Source organism: Ranitomeya variabilis, chromosome 2, assembly GCF_051348905.1.
Source record: "Ranitomeya variabilis isolate aRanVar5 chromosome 2, aRanVar5.hap1, whole genome shotgun sequence".
NCBI lineage: Eukaryota > Metazoa > Chordata > Amphibia > Anura > Dendrobatidae > Ranitomeya > Ranitomeya variabilis.
Window position 1 is genome coordinate 239,107,544 of NC_135233.1, and position 16,670 is coordinate 239,124,213.

General features: G+C 49.3%; 1 protein-coding gene across 4 annotated transcripts in view; it reads right to left on the minus strand.

Annotated features, from left to right (window-relative positions):
• Positions 1 to 16,670, minus strand: part of LOC143805229 (uncharacterized) — a 286,521-nt gene that overhangs the window by 94,019 nt on the left and 175,832 nt on the right. For all 4 annotated transcript variants that reach the window (XM_077284256.1, XM_077284255.1, XM_077284254.1 and 1 more), the window contains one exon: positions 2,385 to 2,496. The gene's annotated coding sequence lies outside the window, so the exon portion shown is untranslated. The remainder of the gene's footprint in view (positions 1 to 2,384; positions 2,497 to 16,670) is intronic.

Below are 16,670 nucleotides of genomic sequence, written 5' to 3' on the forward strand. Positions count from 1 at the left end.
AGAAGCCCCCCACAAATAATAACGGTGAGTTAAGAGGAAAAGACAAACGCAGAGATGAAACAGGTTAAGCAAATGAGGCCCGCTAACGCTAGATAGCAGAAAATAGCAAGGGATCTGTGCGGTCAGTAAAAAACCCTATGCAAAAATATCCACGCAGAGAATGCGAGAACCCCCACACCAACTAACGATGTGGGGGGAGCAACTCAGCACCCCAGAGCACCAGCAAGCAGGGAAATCACATATTAGCAAGCTGGACAAAACTCATCATATACTAGGAAACATCTTGAACACAGATGAGCAAAAATAAGCAAACAAAACTTAGCTTCTCTTGGAGAGACTGATAACGGATGTAGACAGGAGCAATCAGAATAGCACTGAATACAACGACAACAGGCAAGGAATGAAGGACCAGGTGGATTAAATAGGAAACCTAACTAGCAGATGACGAGACAGCTGATCCCAGCCAGAAACCTGCAAAATAACAAAAAGAGCCACCAGGGGGAGCCCAAAGAGAGAACTCACACAGTACCACTCACGACCACAGGAGGGAGCCCGGAAACAGAGTTCACAACAGATGAGTTCCTTAGGGGGTCTACTTTCCAAAATGGTGTCACTTGTGGGGGGTTTCTACTGTTTAGGTACATTAGGGGCTCTGCAAACGCAATGTGATGCCTGCAGACCATTCCATCTAAGTCTGCATTCCAAATGGCGCTCCTTCCCTTCCGAGCCCTCCCATGCACCCAAACGGTGGTCCCCCCCACATATGGGGTATGAGCGCACTCAGGACAAATTGGACAACAACTTTGGGGGTCCAATTTATCCTGTTACCCTCGGAAAAATACAAAACTGGGGGCTAAAAAATAATTTTTGTGGGAAAAAATGTTTGTTTTATTTTTACGGCTCTGCATTATAAACTTCTGTGAAGCCCTTGGTGGGTCAAAGTGCTTACCACACATCTAGATAAGTTCCTTAGGGGGTCTACTTTCCAAAATGGTGTCACTTGTGGGGGGTTTCAATGTTTAGGCACATCAGTGGCTCTCCAAACGCAACATGGCGTCCCATCTCAATTCCTGTCAATTTTGCATTGAAAAGTCAACTGGCGCTCCTTCCCTTCCGAGCTCTCCCATGCGCCCAAACAGTGGTTTACCCCCACATTTGGGGTATCAGCGTACTCAGGACAAATTGTACAACAACTTTTGGGGTCCAATTTATTCTCTTACCCTTGGGAAAATAAAAAATTGGGGGCGAAAAGATAATTTTTGTGAAAAAAAATGATTTTTTATTTTTACAGTTCTGCATTATAAACTTCTGTGAAGCACTTGGTGGGTCAAAGTGCTCACCACACCTCTAGATAAGTTCCTTAGGGGGTCTACTTTCCAAAATGGTGTCACTTGTGGGGGGTTTCAATGTTTAGGCACATCAGTGGCTCTCCAAACGCAACATGGCGTCCCATCTCAATTCCTGTCAATTTTGCATTGAAAAGTCAAACGGCACTCCTTCCCTTCCGAGCTCTGCCATGCGCCCAAACAGTGGTTTACCCCCACATATGGGGTATCGGTGTACTCAGGACAAATTGTACAACAACGTTTGTGGTCCATTTTCTCCAGTTACCCTTGGTAAAATAAAACAAATTGGAGCTGAAGTAAATTTTTTGTGAAAAAAAGTTAAATGTTAATTTTTATTTAAACATTCCAAAAATTCCTGTGAAACACCTGAAGGGTTAATAAACTTCTTGAATGTGGTTTTGAGCACCTTGAGGGGTGCAGTTTTTAGAATAATGTCACACTTGGGTATTTTCTATCATATAGACCCCTCAAAATTACTTCAAATGAGATGTGGTCCCTAAAAAAAAATGATGTTGTAAAAATGAGAAATTGCTGGTCAACTTTTAACCCTTATAACTCCCTAACAAAAAAAATTTTGGTTCCAAAATTGTGCTGATGTAAAGTAGACATGTGGGAATTGTTACTTATTAAGTATTTTGTGTGACATATCTCTGTGATTTAATTGCATAAAAATTCAAAGTTGGAAAATTGCAAAATTTTCAAAATTTTCGCCAAATTTCCGTTTTTTTTTTCACAAATAAACGCAGGTAATATCAAAGAAATTTTACCACTATCATGAAGTACAATATGTCACGAGAAAACAATGTCAGAATCACTGGGATCCGTTGAAGCGTTCCAGAGTTATAACCTCATAAAGGGACAGTGGTCAGAATTGTAAAAATTGGCCCGGTCCATAACGTGCAAACCACCCTTGGGGGTAAAGGGGTTAAAAAAAATAATTTATGAACAAATTCCTGTGCACAGTGCACATATCTTATTTTGAAGTAAAAATACAATATTTAAAATGAAGAACAAGTAAAGTTAAATCAACAAACTTACCGGTATTTCAATGGGAACTATGGGCCTGCTTTTGGCTAATGAGATGGTCAGTGTCCGGTTCCTTATTTGTCACAAGTGAAGCAATTGTTTGCTTTCTTGATATCATGGTTTCCTAGGGATTCCAAATGGCTATTAGTAAAATACCAATATATATACACAGCGCTACAAAAACAATATACCAGCAATAACATTGCCCACACAGAGACATACAGACTGCACTTCCCATCAATGCAGCCTTGCCTATCTATCTCCTTTCAGCCTCACCAGTGCCTATATTGGTGGAATTCCGCTTTTACCTCAGGCTCAGACTGGTGTGTTGCGAGAGTCCCCAAAAGGCAGGTGCAAGTCCTCAATAGGCAGGTAAAATTCCCCAATAGGCAGCACAGGTCCCCAATAGGCATGATAGACTGGACCCAGTTTAAAAAAAAAAAAAAAAAAAATTACCAGTACTCGCCAGTGCAGCACCCCAGAGTCCTGGTCGTTGCAGTATTGTCGCTCTTCCACCAGGGGGAGTGATGGTACGTCTGATGGTACTAAAGGAGTTCACCTGACCAGGTATCACAGTCACACACTACACTTCACTCTCCGGCCACCAGGGGGAGCAAAAGGTTCTATCTATTAGGCCACTCCTCACACTCGGGTAAAACTGGGGGTTGGATAGGAAGTTAGTCGGAGAAAGCTGCTGGGTGAGACCCAGGAAAGACCTGTCAGGCAGACAGGGGGAGAAGGAGGAACATCTGAGCTGCAGACAGAGGTCCCTGTCAGGGGTGGGATCCTGGCAGAGACTTAGCAAGAGATAGAACGTTACGGAGCTGCGCCTGCACCCCATTGCGGCGGCATCCTAAGAAAGGACAAGAAGCGGAGTATATTGTGGAGAAGTGAGAAACGAGATCACAGAACAAGGAGATAACACCAGGAGGAGTTCTGCCTTAAGATCGGCAACATCCTTCTGAGGCGCATAGCCGGTGGCTGGAACACAGAGGGAGTAAGGCTAGGTTCACATTGCGTTAATGTGTGCACGCTAACGGACAGCGTTGCACGGCGAAAATGTCGCAATTAACGCCGTGCAACGGGTCCGTTAGCGCACCCATTGACAGCAATGTAAATTTCGCCTGTAGCGCATCGCTAGCGCGTGCCTTTTTCGGCTTGCGCTAGCGATGTGCCGTTCTTTTGTGACGCGCCGCGGACGCTGCAAGCAGCGTCCGCGGCGCGCCCGAGGTCCATTCCCCGCTCTCGCAGATCGGGGATCTGCGAGAGCGGGGACGTTAACGCGGCCCCTAAACGCGGCCCCGAAAAAAACATTGCGTTAGCGCAATCCGCTAGCGCTAGCGCTAAACGGATTGCCCTAACGCAATGTGAACCTAGCCTAATAGGCTCTACGCATTACTTCAAACTACGGCAGGGCAGTTAATTTCAAGTTGGCTGCCCAACCTTTAACCTAATGAAGACAACGGAGGCAAATTGTGGGAGAGGGGCGTCTCTAGGGTCCCTATAAAATAGCTCCAGGCCTACCCCGTCATACGGGTCATCCTATCCATATCATCTGGGGGACGTAGAGAGAGAATATCAGAAACATACACGACAGTTGTGAGGACTATCCCGTGGTGCTCAGCAGGGAGGTACTACAACACACAGGTGCTAGTAGGAAGGCTACTGATTTCCACCTGCAAAGGGAACTCTGGATGTGCCTTCGGACCGGCCGGATTCAGCCAGCCGTTAGCAGCGCTCTGGATTGTGGATGCTGAAGTCTTCAGTAAAGAGGTAAAGAGACTGCAACCCTGTGTCCTCGTTATTTACTGCGACCTACACCATCATCATCTACCTTACTGGGAAGCCCTGGGGACACCTGTGGGAAGGTATTCCATCTAGCTGCCATTCCATTACCCCAGCGGACCCCTCAGCAGCGTCGGTCACCCTAACCGAACACCACAGGTGGCGTCACGAACACTTGACAAACTCATCACCCCTTTAATTGGACACCCCTTAGCAGGGCCACGGACCGGGTCGGGCCACCGTGACATCCCCAGAACCGAGACAGAAGGGACCCGGTACCGAGTACCCCACTGCCCTGCGCCTGGGAGCGATCCACCTATGTCCCCTGCTGCTCTGAAGAGGTGCCCGCTCAACTCCATCCTCTTCTGGCACAGGCGGCGTGCCATCATCAGGCCATGCAGGTGGCGTGATGACAATCATGTGGTCTGTGCTGCATTTGGATGGCCGCGCATCGCCTTTCCTCGCCACCTCGTCGTTCTGCCCACGATTACAGGGCCCGCCGGCATTGAACTGTAGTGAAGTTCAATGTCGGCCGGCCCAGGGGCCGGATAAATGTCCTCGGCGGGCTGCATGTGGCCCGCGGGCCGTAGTTTGAAGACCCGTGCTCTACATTGTTGTAGAGTAATTTACTAAAGGTACCTTCACACTAAGCGACGCTGTAGCGATATCGACAACGATACCGATCGCTGCAGCGTCGCTGGAGAGCTGTCACACAGACAGCTCTCCAGCGACCAACGATGCCGAAGTCCCCTGGTAACCAGGGTAAACATCGGGTTACTAAGCGCAGGGCCACGCTTAGTAACCCGATGTTTACCCTGGTTACCAGTGTAAGGGTACCGTCTCACAAAACGATTTACCAACGATCACGACCAGCGATACGACCTGGCCGTGATCGTTGGTAAGTCGTTGTGTGGTCGCTGGAGAGCTGTCACACAGACAGCTCTCCAGCGACCAACGGTGCCGAGGTCCCCGGGTAACCAGGGTAAACATCGGGTTACTAAGCGCAGGGCCGCGCTTAGTAACCCGATGTTTACCCTGGTTACCGTCGTAAATGTAAAAAAAAACAAACAGTACATACTCACATTCCGGTGTCCGTCAGGTCCCTTGCCGTCTGCTTCCCGCACTGACTGACTCCCGGCCGTAAAGTGAAAGCAGATCACAGCGGTGACGTCACCGCTGTGCTTTGCTTTACGGCCGGCACTGACACATTCAGTGCAGGAAGCTCTGAGCAGCAGCGCGGACGCCGGGGGACGTGACAGACATCAGAGGGTGAGTATGTACTGTTTTTTTTTTTTACTTTTACAATGGTAACCAGGGTAAATATCGGGTTACTAAGCGCGGCCCTGCGCTTAGTAACCCGATATTTACCCTGGTTACTATTGTAAAACATCGCTGGCATCGTTGCTTTTGCTGTCAAACACGACGATACACGCCGATCTGACGACCAAATAAAGTTCTGAACTTTCAGCAACGACCAGCGATATCACAGCAGGATCCAGATCGCTGCTGCGTGTCAAACACAACGATATCGTTATCCAGGACGCTGCAACATCACGGATCGCTATCGTTATCATTGTAAAGTCGCTTAGTGTGAAGGTACCTTAACAGGACATAGTACAGGGCAGCATCTGTGCCACGCGTCTACACTCTGGGTAACTGAAGTTCCCATGGCCCTGAGTCCTGAAGTTCCCATGATAGAAGATTACAGAATCCTTCAGGATTATCTATCTGAACATTTCCTCTCCCACACTGCAGAGATACAGGGATTTGTAGAAAGCACTGATGGCCGGCAGCCTCCCCCACTTGCCCTTTAGGCTATGTTCACACGATGCGGTTTTCGCTGCGGATCCGCAGCGGATTTGCAGCTGCGGATCCGCAGACGTTTTCCATGCAGGGTACAGTACAATGTTACCCTATGGAAAACGAAATCCGCTGTGCCCACTATCCTTTTTTCAGCTTGAAAATCAGCGCGGATTTTCAGCGGACAAAAAGAAGTACCATGTCAATTCTTTCTGCGGATTCCGTAGCGGGTTTCCACCTGCACCAATAGGAAAATGCAGCTGGAAACCCACAGTGGAATCCGCAGTAGAAAAAGGACTGAAATCCGCAGTGAAAACCACCGCAGGTTTTGCACTGCGGTTTTCACAAATCAGGACCTGAAAAATCCGCAGCGAAAAAAGGATCGTGTGAACAAGCCCTAATCCCAAGAAGGAAAAGGTGAGAGGTCACATTGCCAAAACAGAAAGTTTGTGAAACTGGAAATAATCATGCCCACAAGCTAAGGCCGGGTTCACACTTGCGTTTCTGTGCGCAGCATAGGCCTGCGTAAGCTCCGCATGCGTCTTGCATACCTATCTGTAACATGGTGTACGTAGGGACATGCATTAGCATCATTTCACCTGTGGATGAATGCGTCGTTTTGCGGTGTCCGACGAATGCAACATGTTGCATTTTTTGAGGCGTCAATCCGCGCATGCGGATGGGTGCGTCAAAACAACGCATTACTGTCTATGGGAACGCAAGGACATGCGTTCGCATGCGTTTGATCTGCTTGCGTACTCTGGACTGCGCATGACCAGGAACTGATTGAGACACGCCCTTCTGGAAATATCGAACGCATGCTCAAATGCAGGCAAAAACGCATACAAATGCATGCACACGCGTTTTTTTGGCGTCATGCGTTTAAATGCGTTTTTGCCTGCGTTTGCACATGCAGATGATACGCTGCGCACGGAAATGCTAATGTGAACCTAATGTAGTTTTGGTCACTTACTCAAAGCTTCTGATGTAAAATAGTCCAGTCCCTCAGTGAGGGGCTTCTCAGTTTGGGGGGGTTGAAGGACGGCTTGCATGCACCGTCACCGCCTGTAGAAATTTCACTGCAGATGTGGATGGAATATTAAAGTCCATAACACTGGACCTAAAAATGACCGGCTTCAAAAGTGAACGCCTACCATATCAAGACATCATTTCCACCATAAGATACTCTCACAGGCGCAGGAAGCGGAGATTTGAAGGGCTGTTTGGTGACTTCGTCTAACACTGTCATCTTTGGTGATTTTGTTCCATTTAGCAAATTAGCAACTTTGAATAGTTAACTTGGATCCCAGGAAGGCAACAGGGTGGCAAAAGTAGCTGGACAGTGTGAGGACCCTGCAAAGCTCCCAATATCGCAGCTTCTTGCATTATTGGGATTGTGGTGAGAGTAGAAAGTGGCATCCTGGTGTTAAGTGGGTCTCCAGCAATCTATAAACGTTTCCTCTGTTAAAAGTCTCAGGTACTGGAGCCAGTTTCACACATCCACCATTCATGGTCGAGTATAGACCACGAAGTACCAACCATATGCAGGTCTCCTGCCCTGAACTCAGCCACCAGATGTTTCGGGCGTTTAGTTCGGGTGTGGTGCCCCAGCGTTTGGTCCGGACTTGGTTCATAAATATCAGATGTGTGAAACTGACCTAATGAAGATGGCAGAGTGCTGGGCTCCGTCAGTTCTTTTGGATAGAGTGGCACCGCACATGCAGGACTGCTCTTCTAGTCAAATGGGGATTTTAATCTGCAATTCAACGTTTTTCCAAAATATGACTGATGCTACATGAGTCACATGGGTGGGGTCAGAAAGTTGGACCCCTTCCTCTAAAGTCAAGAACATAGCTACCTCCCCACTGAAATCAATGGGAGAGACGGAAGCCTTATTGCTGTCATGTGGGGTGTGGCACGTACAGTACAGACCAAAAGTTTGGACACACCTTCTCAATTAAAGATTTTCCTGTATTTTCATGACTATGAAAATTGTATATTCACACTGAAGGCATCAAAACTATGAATTAACACATGTGGAATTATATACTTAACAAAAAAGTGTGAAACAACTGAAAATATGTCTTATATTCTAGGTTCTTCAAAGTATCCACCTTTTGCTTTGATGACTGCTTTGCACACTCTTGGCATTCTCTTGATAAGCTTCAAGAGGTAGTCACCGGGAATGGTCTTCCAACAATCTTGAAGGAGTTCCCAGAGATGCTTAGCACTTGTTGGCCCTTTTGCCAACACCGAACAATGAACCTCAGAGATAACTCTACTAGTCCATCTATCAGGGACAAACAGTTTCTCCGCTGGGCAACGGTCAGGTCTATCAGCCTGAAACTCCTGCAGCACCCGCCGCAAATCAGGGGAGATGGCAGTTAAAATTACCCCCTCTTTGAGAATACCAGCCGGCTCAGGAACTCCCGGAGAATCAGGCACAAAACTCCTTGAAAGGGCATCAGCCTTCACATTCTTAGAACCAGGAAGGTACGAAACCACAAAATCGAAGCGGGAGAAAAACAGCGACCATCGAGCCTGTCTAGGATTCAACCGCTTGGCAGACTCGAGATAAGTCAGATTCTTGTGATCCGTCAAGACCACCACGCGATGCTTGGCTCCTTCAAGCCAATGTCGCCACTCCTCGAACGCCCACTTCATAGCCAACAACTCTCGATTGCCCACATCATAATTGCGCTCAGCAGGCGAAAACTTTCTAGAAAAGAAAGCACATGGCTTCATCACCGAGCCATCAGAACTTATTTGAGATAGAACAGCCCCTGCTCCAATCTCAGAAGCATCCACCTCGACCTGAAACGGGAGCGAAACATCTGGCTGACACAACACAGGGGCAGAAGAAAAACGACGCTTCAACTCCTGAAAAGCCTCAACGGCCGAAGAGGACCAATTGACCACATCCGCACCCAGGGGTGGGATTCAAATTTTTAACAACAGGTCCTCTAAGTCGCGGCGGCCGGAATTTTGGCCACGCCCATTTTCAATAACCCCGCCCATACTAATAAGCCACGCCCAGTGGCACGATTCATATTTTTGGAAGCAGTTTGTCTCCCTTAATGACAAGAATACGTTGTGACATACGGTATTAAAGTCATTCCTGTTACAGAGCCCGCCCCGACCGCAGGTGTCCTAAATGGGACTCAGAGAGGCAGCGCGATGCTGCCTCTTTGAGTCCCGTTCAGGACACTTGCGGTCGACTCCGGGCTTTGAACAGGAGCGCAGGTATGCGCTCCCTCCAGCACTCTCAGACCCGCTCGCAGGGCAGGTTTGACAGCCGCTTTGCTGCGATTATACGCACCGTATAATCGCAGCAAAATCGTCCGTGTGCGCCTGCCCTTAGGTAAACCTGCATTCGCAGGGGGTTGGACCCGATGGCCCTTGAGGTCCCTTCCAACTCTACAATTTTATAATTCTAAGAATGCTAGCACCAAAGAACAGGGCGCTGATACTGTATATGGGAGAGGGGTGTTATACGGGTTGTGTACTACAGCTCTGCATTTCTCTATACATTATTCAAGGACCAAACAAACCTTGAGGAGTCTTCCATGATGTCAACGTGGCATCCACTGTGTTTCTAGCCAGCAGCTTCAGCTGGTAGCTAAAAATAAGAGAGAAAGTGTTAGGGGCACTGTGATGTCTATATGAACACGATCGTGTCATATACACATCAGCTTCTCCCTCCTATATAGTCCATGACTGGCTGCCACATCCAACAGGGCCCAGGGAAGGCTAGAGGGCTGCAGGGCAAAGGAGGAGACTAGTGGGGACTGGGTGCTGCAGGGCCCAGGAGGGAGGCTACAGAGTCCAGCGGGAGGCTAGTGGGACTGGGGGCTGCAGGGCCCAGGGGGGAGGCTACAGAGTCCAGCGGGAGGCTAGTGGGACTGGGGGCTGCGGGGCCCAGGGGGAGGCTAGTGGGGACTTGGGGCTGCAGGGCCCAGGGGGAGGCTAGAGGGCTGCAGGGCCCAGGGGGAGGCTGGTGGGGACTTGGGGCTGCAGGGCCCAGGGGGAGGCTGCAGGGCTGCAGGGCCCAGGGGGAGGCTAGTGGGGACTTGGGGCTGCAGGGCCCAGGGGGAGGCTAGTGGGGACTTGGGGCTGCAGGGCCCAGGGGGAGGCTAGTGGGGACTTGGGGCTGCAGGGCCCAGGGGGAGGCTACAGGGCTGCAGGGCCCAGGGGGAGGCTAGTGGGGACTTGGGGCTGCAGGGCCCAGGGGGAGGCTAGAGGGCTGCAGGGCCCAGGGGGAGGCTGGTGGGGACTTGGGGCTGCAGGGCCCAGGGGGAGGCTACAGGGCTGCAGGGCCCAGGGGGAGGCTAGTGGGGACTTGGGGCTGCAGGGCCCAGGGGGAGGCTAGAGGGCTGCAGGGCCCAGGGGGAGGCTACAGGGCGCCCCCCCCCCCTCTATAATACTATCTACAAGGCACAAATACCGCCACACCATGACCAGATGACATATTACCACCACAGTGATCGAATAATATCAAATACAAGGAACAAATACCAAAACATCATGACCAGACCACATATTACCACCACATAGTGACTGAATACTATAGTACTGATCAATAATAAAAAAAAACCCACAATACTATCACCATAAGTGCCATTATACACAGGAGATCTGTACTTAGTATGCAGTGTCTGTGTACAGGTAATCCAGTGATCACCAGTGACATTATACACAGGAGCTCTGTATATAGTGTATGGGTAATACAGTGATCACCAGTGACATTATACACAGGACCTCTGTATATAGTATACAGTGTATAGTGTCAGTGTATAGGTAACACACTGACTCACCAGTGACGTCTCTAGGTGAAGTCCTTCATCTTTCATCCCGCACAGACCGCCATCACTTCATCCAGCCAGGACTCGTCTCTGCAGGAAATAACACAGTTATCTCGAGTTCCACTTGCAGAACACATTACTTAATTTTCCCAACTTTTACATTACACCACACGAAGAAGGCGACATAGTGTCACTGTACACAGTAATAGGACCGCCCCTCCATTTAAAACAGTGTACTCAAAAAATAAAATAAATACATCACTGCAGTAATAATATCCCTTAATTAGCCCCCTATGGTAATAATATTCGCCATCCTAGCCCCTGTGTGTCTCATTCCTGGCGTCAGCCATATGTTCTCCCATCCTGCCCTAATGAGTATCCATCCTGCCCCATATGATCTTCCCATCCTGCCCCATCTGTCTCCATCGTATCCATCCTGCCCCATGATCCTGCCCCATCTGTCTCCAATCCTGCCTCCAGTGTCTCCAGTCATGCCGCCATGTCTGTCATCCTGCCCCCTGTGTCTCCAATCATGCCCCGTTTCTCCATTCTGCCCCTGTGTCCAGCAATCTGCCCCTGTGTCCAGCTTTCTACCCCCGTGTCCAGCTTTCTGCCCCCGTGTCCAGCTTTCTGCCCCCCTGTGTCCAGCTTTCTGCCCCCCAGTGTCCAGCTTTCTGCCCCCCAGTGTCCAGCTTTCTGCCCCCCAGTGTCCAGCTTTCTGCCCCCCAGTGTCCAGCTTTCTGCCCCCCAGTGTCCAGCTTTCTGCCCCCCAGTGTCCAGCTTTCTGCCCCCCAGTGTCCAGCTTTCTGCCCCCCAGTGTCCAGCTTTCTGCCCCCCAGTGTCCAGCTTTCTGCCCCCCAGTGTCCAGCTTTCTGCCCCCCAGTGTCCAGCTTTCTGCCCCCCAGTGTCCAGCTTTCTGCCCCCCAGTGTCCAGCTTTCTGCCCCCCAGTGTCCAGCTTTCTGCCCCCCAGTGTCCAGCTTTCTGCCCCCGTGTCCAGCTTTCTGCCCCAGCGTCCAGCTTTCAGCCCCAGCGTCCAGCGTTCTGCCCCAGCGTCCATCGTTCTGCCCCAGCGTCCATCGTTCTGCCCCAGCGTCCAGCTTTCTGACCCCCTGTGTCCAGCTTTCTGCCCCCCTGTGTCCAGCTTTCTGCCCCCCTGTGTCCAGCTTTCTGCCCCCCTGTGTCCAGCTTTCTGCCCCCCTGTGTCCAGCTTTCTGCCCCAGGGTCCAGCTTTCTGCCCCAGCGTCCAGCTTTCTGCCCCAGCGTCCAGCTTTCTGCCCCAGCGTCCAGCTTTCAGCCCCAGCGTCCAGCGTTCTGCCCCAGCGTCCATCGTTCTGCCCCCGTGTCCAGCTTTCTGCCCCAGTGTCCAGCTTTCTGCCCCCGTGTCCAGCTTTCAGCCCCAGCGTCCAGCTTTCAGCCCCAGCGTCCAGCGTTCTGCCCCAGCGTCCAGCGTTCTGCCCCAGCGTCCATCGTTCTGCCCCAGCGTCCAGCTTTCTGACCCCAGCGTCCAGCTTTCTGCCCCTGTGTCCAGCTTTCTGCCCCCCTGTGTCCAGCTTTCTGCCGCCGTGTCCAGCTTTCAGCCCCAGCGTCCAGCATTCTGCCCCAGCGTCCAGCGTTCTGCCCCAGCGTCCAGCTTTCTGACCCCCTGTTTCCAGCTTTCTGCCCCCCTGTGTCCAGCTTTCTGCCCTGGGCCCCCCCGATCGCCGCTCTCAATAAAAAAAAAAAAAAAAAGTTCTGCTTACGTGACCGCGATCCTGCTCTCTCTGGTTATCGGTGGGGGCGGCCATCTTCCTGAGGCCGCGCGTGCGCAGGTGGAGTGCTCTGCTGACCGGGGCTTCAGGAAAATGGCCGCGGGATGCCGCGCATGCGCAGATGGAGATCGCGGCGGCCATTTTTCTGAAGCCGAGATGCGAACAGGTAAATTCTGCGCCGCCGGCGACCCGCCCCCCGTATTGTGCCGCCCCCCGCATTGTGCCACCCGGGGCGGCCCGCCCCCCCCTTCCTACGCCACTGCCAGTGGTAACCATTTTGAAAATTTCTATCTGCCAGCGTTCCGGTAATTGAAAATGGCATTTTCAATTACCGGAACGCTGGCAGATAGAAATTTTAGTAAACGGCTGCCCCGTACCGGGTCGTACCGGCTGAATCCCACCCCTGTCCGCACCTTTCTTGGTTAAATCAGTCAATGGTTTAACAACACTAGAAAAATTAGCGATGAAGCGGCGGTAAAAATTAGCAAAGCCCAGGAATTTCTGAAGGCTCTTCACAGAAGTAGGCTGAGTCCAATCATAAATGGCCTGAACTTTAACAGGATCCATCTCGATAGTAGAAGGGGAAAAATGAAGCCCAAAAATGAAACCTTCTGAACTCCAAAGAGACATTTAGACCCCTTCACAAACAAGGAATTAGCACGAAGGACCTGGAACACCATTCTGACCTGCTTCACATGAGACTCCCAATCATCCGAAAAGACCAAAATATCATCCAAATATACAATCATGAATCTATCCAGGTACTTTCGGAAGATGTCATGCATAAAGGACTGAAACACAGATGGAGCATTAGAAAGCCCGAATGGCATCACCAGGTACTCAAAATGGCCCTCGGGCGTATTAAATGCTGTTTTCCATTCGTCGCCCTGTTTAATACGCACAAGATTATACGCCCCTCGAAGATCTATCTTAGTGAACCAGCTAGCCCCCTTAATCCGAGCAAACAAATCAGACAGTAGCGGCAAAGGGTACTGAAATTTGACGGTAATTTTATTGAGAAGGCGGTAATCTATACAAGGTCTCAGAGAACCATCCTTCTTGGCCACAAAAAAGAACCCTGCTCCCAACGGTGACGACGATGGGCGAATATGCCCTTTCTCCAAGGACTCCTTTACATAACTCCGCATAGCGGCGTGTTCTGGCACAGATAAATTGAACAGTCGGCCCTTCGGAAACTTACTACCAGGAATCAAATTAATAGCACAATCACAATCCCTATGAGGAGGTAGGGCACTGGATTTGGGCTCATCAAATACATCCCGGTAATCTGACAAGAACTCAGGGACTTCAGAAGGATGGGAAGACGAAATTGACAACAATGGGACATCCCCATGTACCCCTTGACAACCCCAACTAGATACAGACATTGATTTCCAATCCAATACTGGATTATGGACCTGTAGCCATGGCAAACCCAAAACGACCACATCATGCAGATTATGCAACACCAAAAAGCGAACATCCTCCTGATGTGCAGGAGCCATGCACATGGTCAATTGAGTCCAGTACTGAGGCTTATTCTTGGCCAAAGGCGTAGCATCAATTCCTCTCAATGGAATAGGATACTGTAAAGGCTCCAAGAAAAAACCACAGCGCCTGGCAAACTCCAAGTCCATCAAATTCAGGGCAGCGCCTGAATCCACAAATGCCATAACAGAATAGGATGACAAAGAGCAAATCAGAGTAACGGACAAAAGAAATTTTGGCTGTACCGTACCAATGGTGGCAGACCTAGCGAACCGCTTAGTGCGTTTAGGACAATCAGAGATAGCATGAGTGGAGTCACCACAGTAAAAACACAGCCCATTCTGACGTCTGTATTCTTGCCGTTCAGCTCTGGTCAAGGTCCTATCACATTGCATAGGCTCAGGCCTCTGCTCAGAAGATACCGCCAAATGGTGCACAGTTTTGCGCTCACATAAGCGTCGATCGATCTGAATGGCCAAGGACATAGACTCATTCAGACCAGCAGGCGTGGGGAATCCCACCATAACATCCTTAAGGGCTTCAGAAAGACCCTTTCTGAAAATTGCCGCCAGGGCACACTCATTCCACTGAGTAAGCACAGACCACTTTCTAAACTTCTGACAATATACCTCCGCTTCATCCTGACCCTGACACAAAGCCAGCAAGATTTTCTCTGCCTGATCCACTGAATCTGGTTCATCATAAAGCAACCCAAGTGCCAGAAAAATCGCATCTACATTACGCAATGCAGGATCTCCTGGCGCAAGGGAAAATGCCCAGTCTTGAGGGTCGCCACGTAGCAAAGAAATAATGATTTTTACTTGCTGAATGGGGTCACCAGAGGAGCGGGGTTTCAAAGCAAAAAACAGTCTACAATTATTTTTGAAATTCAGGAACTTAGATCTATCCCCAGAAAACAAATCAGGAATTGGAATTCTGGGTTCTAACATTGGGTTCTGAACTACATAATCTTGAATGCCTTGTACCCTTGCAGTGAGTTGATCTACACAAGAGGACAGACCTTGAATGTCCATATCTACACGTGTGTCCTGAACCACCCAGAGATTTAGGGGAAAAGAAAAACAAAACACGCTGCAGAGGAAAAAAAAAATGGTCTCAGAACTTCCTTTATCCCTCTATTGAGATGCATTAACACTTTACTGGCCAGCTGTACTGTTATGATGACCTGGTGGTTAGGAGCACTAGGAATGACCTGATGAGCAAACTAGTAATACAGGACAAGCTCGGGGAAGTGGGAGCTCTGCTGACCGCAACCCCTAATCCTATCACAACAACTAGAAATAGCCGTGGAGCGTACCTGACTCTGCCTAGACGCCTCTTCACAGCCTAAGAGCTAACTACCCCTAAAGATAGAAAATAAGGCCTAACTTGCCTCAGAGAAATTCCCCCAAAGAGAAAGGCAGCCCCCTACACATATTGACTGTGAGTTAAGATGGAAGTCACAAACACAGGAATGAAATAGGTTTCAGCAAAGGAGGCTAGACTTAACTAAACAGACTTGAGGATAGAAAAGGTATCTTTGCGGTCAGCATAAAAAACTACCAAAAAACCACGCAGAGTGTGCAAAAGAGACCCCACACCGACTCACGGCGTGGAGGTGCCACTCTGCATCCCAGAGCTTCCAGCTAGCAAGGCAGAATCATGATAGCAAGCTGGACAAGAAAACAGTGGTAAACAAATAAGCTAGCAGGGACTTAGCTTTTGCTGGAGTAGACAGGTCATCTGAAAGATCCAAGAGAGAACTGAACCAGTACTAGGACATTGACAGCTGGCATCAAGTAACGATCTAAGTGGAGTTAAATAGAGCAGCCAGCCTAGGACTAAACGAGGTTAGCTGAGGAAGGAACCTCAGAACCAGCAGCTCCACTCACAGCCACCAGAGGGAGTCCATGGACAGAACTCGCCGAAGTACCATTCATAACCACCGGAGGGAGTTCGAGAACAGAATTCACAACAGGTGACTCTTGGTCTTCCTTTCCTGGGGCGGTCCTCAGGTGAGCCAGTTTCTTTGTAGCGCTTGATGGTTTTTGCAACTGCACGTGGGGACACTTTCAAAGTTTTCCCAATTTTTCGGACTGACTGACCTCCATTTCTTAAAGTAATGATGGCCACTCGCTTTTCTTAGCTGATTTTTTCTTGCTATAATACAAATTCTAACAATCTATTCAGTAGGACTATCAGCTGTGTATCCACCAGACTTCTGCACAACACAACTGTTGGTCCCAACACAATTTATAAGGCAAGAAATCCCACTTATTAAACCTGACAGGGCACACCTGTGAAGTGAAAACCATTCCCGGTGACTACTTCTTGAAGCTCATCAAGAGAATGCCAAGAATGTGCAAAGCAGTCATCAAAGCAAAAGGTGGCTACTTTGAAGAACCTAGAATATAAGACATATTTTCAGATGTTTCACACTTTTTTGTTAAGTATATAATTCCACATGTGTTAATTCATAGTTTTGATGCCTTCAGTGTGAATTTACATTTTTTGATAGTCATGAAAATACAGAAAAATCTTTAAATGAGAAGGTGTGTCCAAACCTTTGGTCTGTACTGTAGGTGGGGTTGCTCTTTACAGTATCCCGTGCACCAGGTTTTGACAAGTTGATATTCACCTGCAGGGCGTTATAGATGTACATGGAGAACGAGTA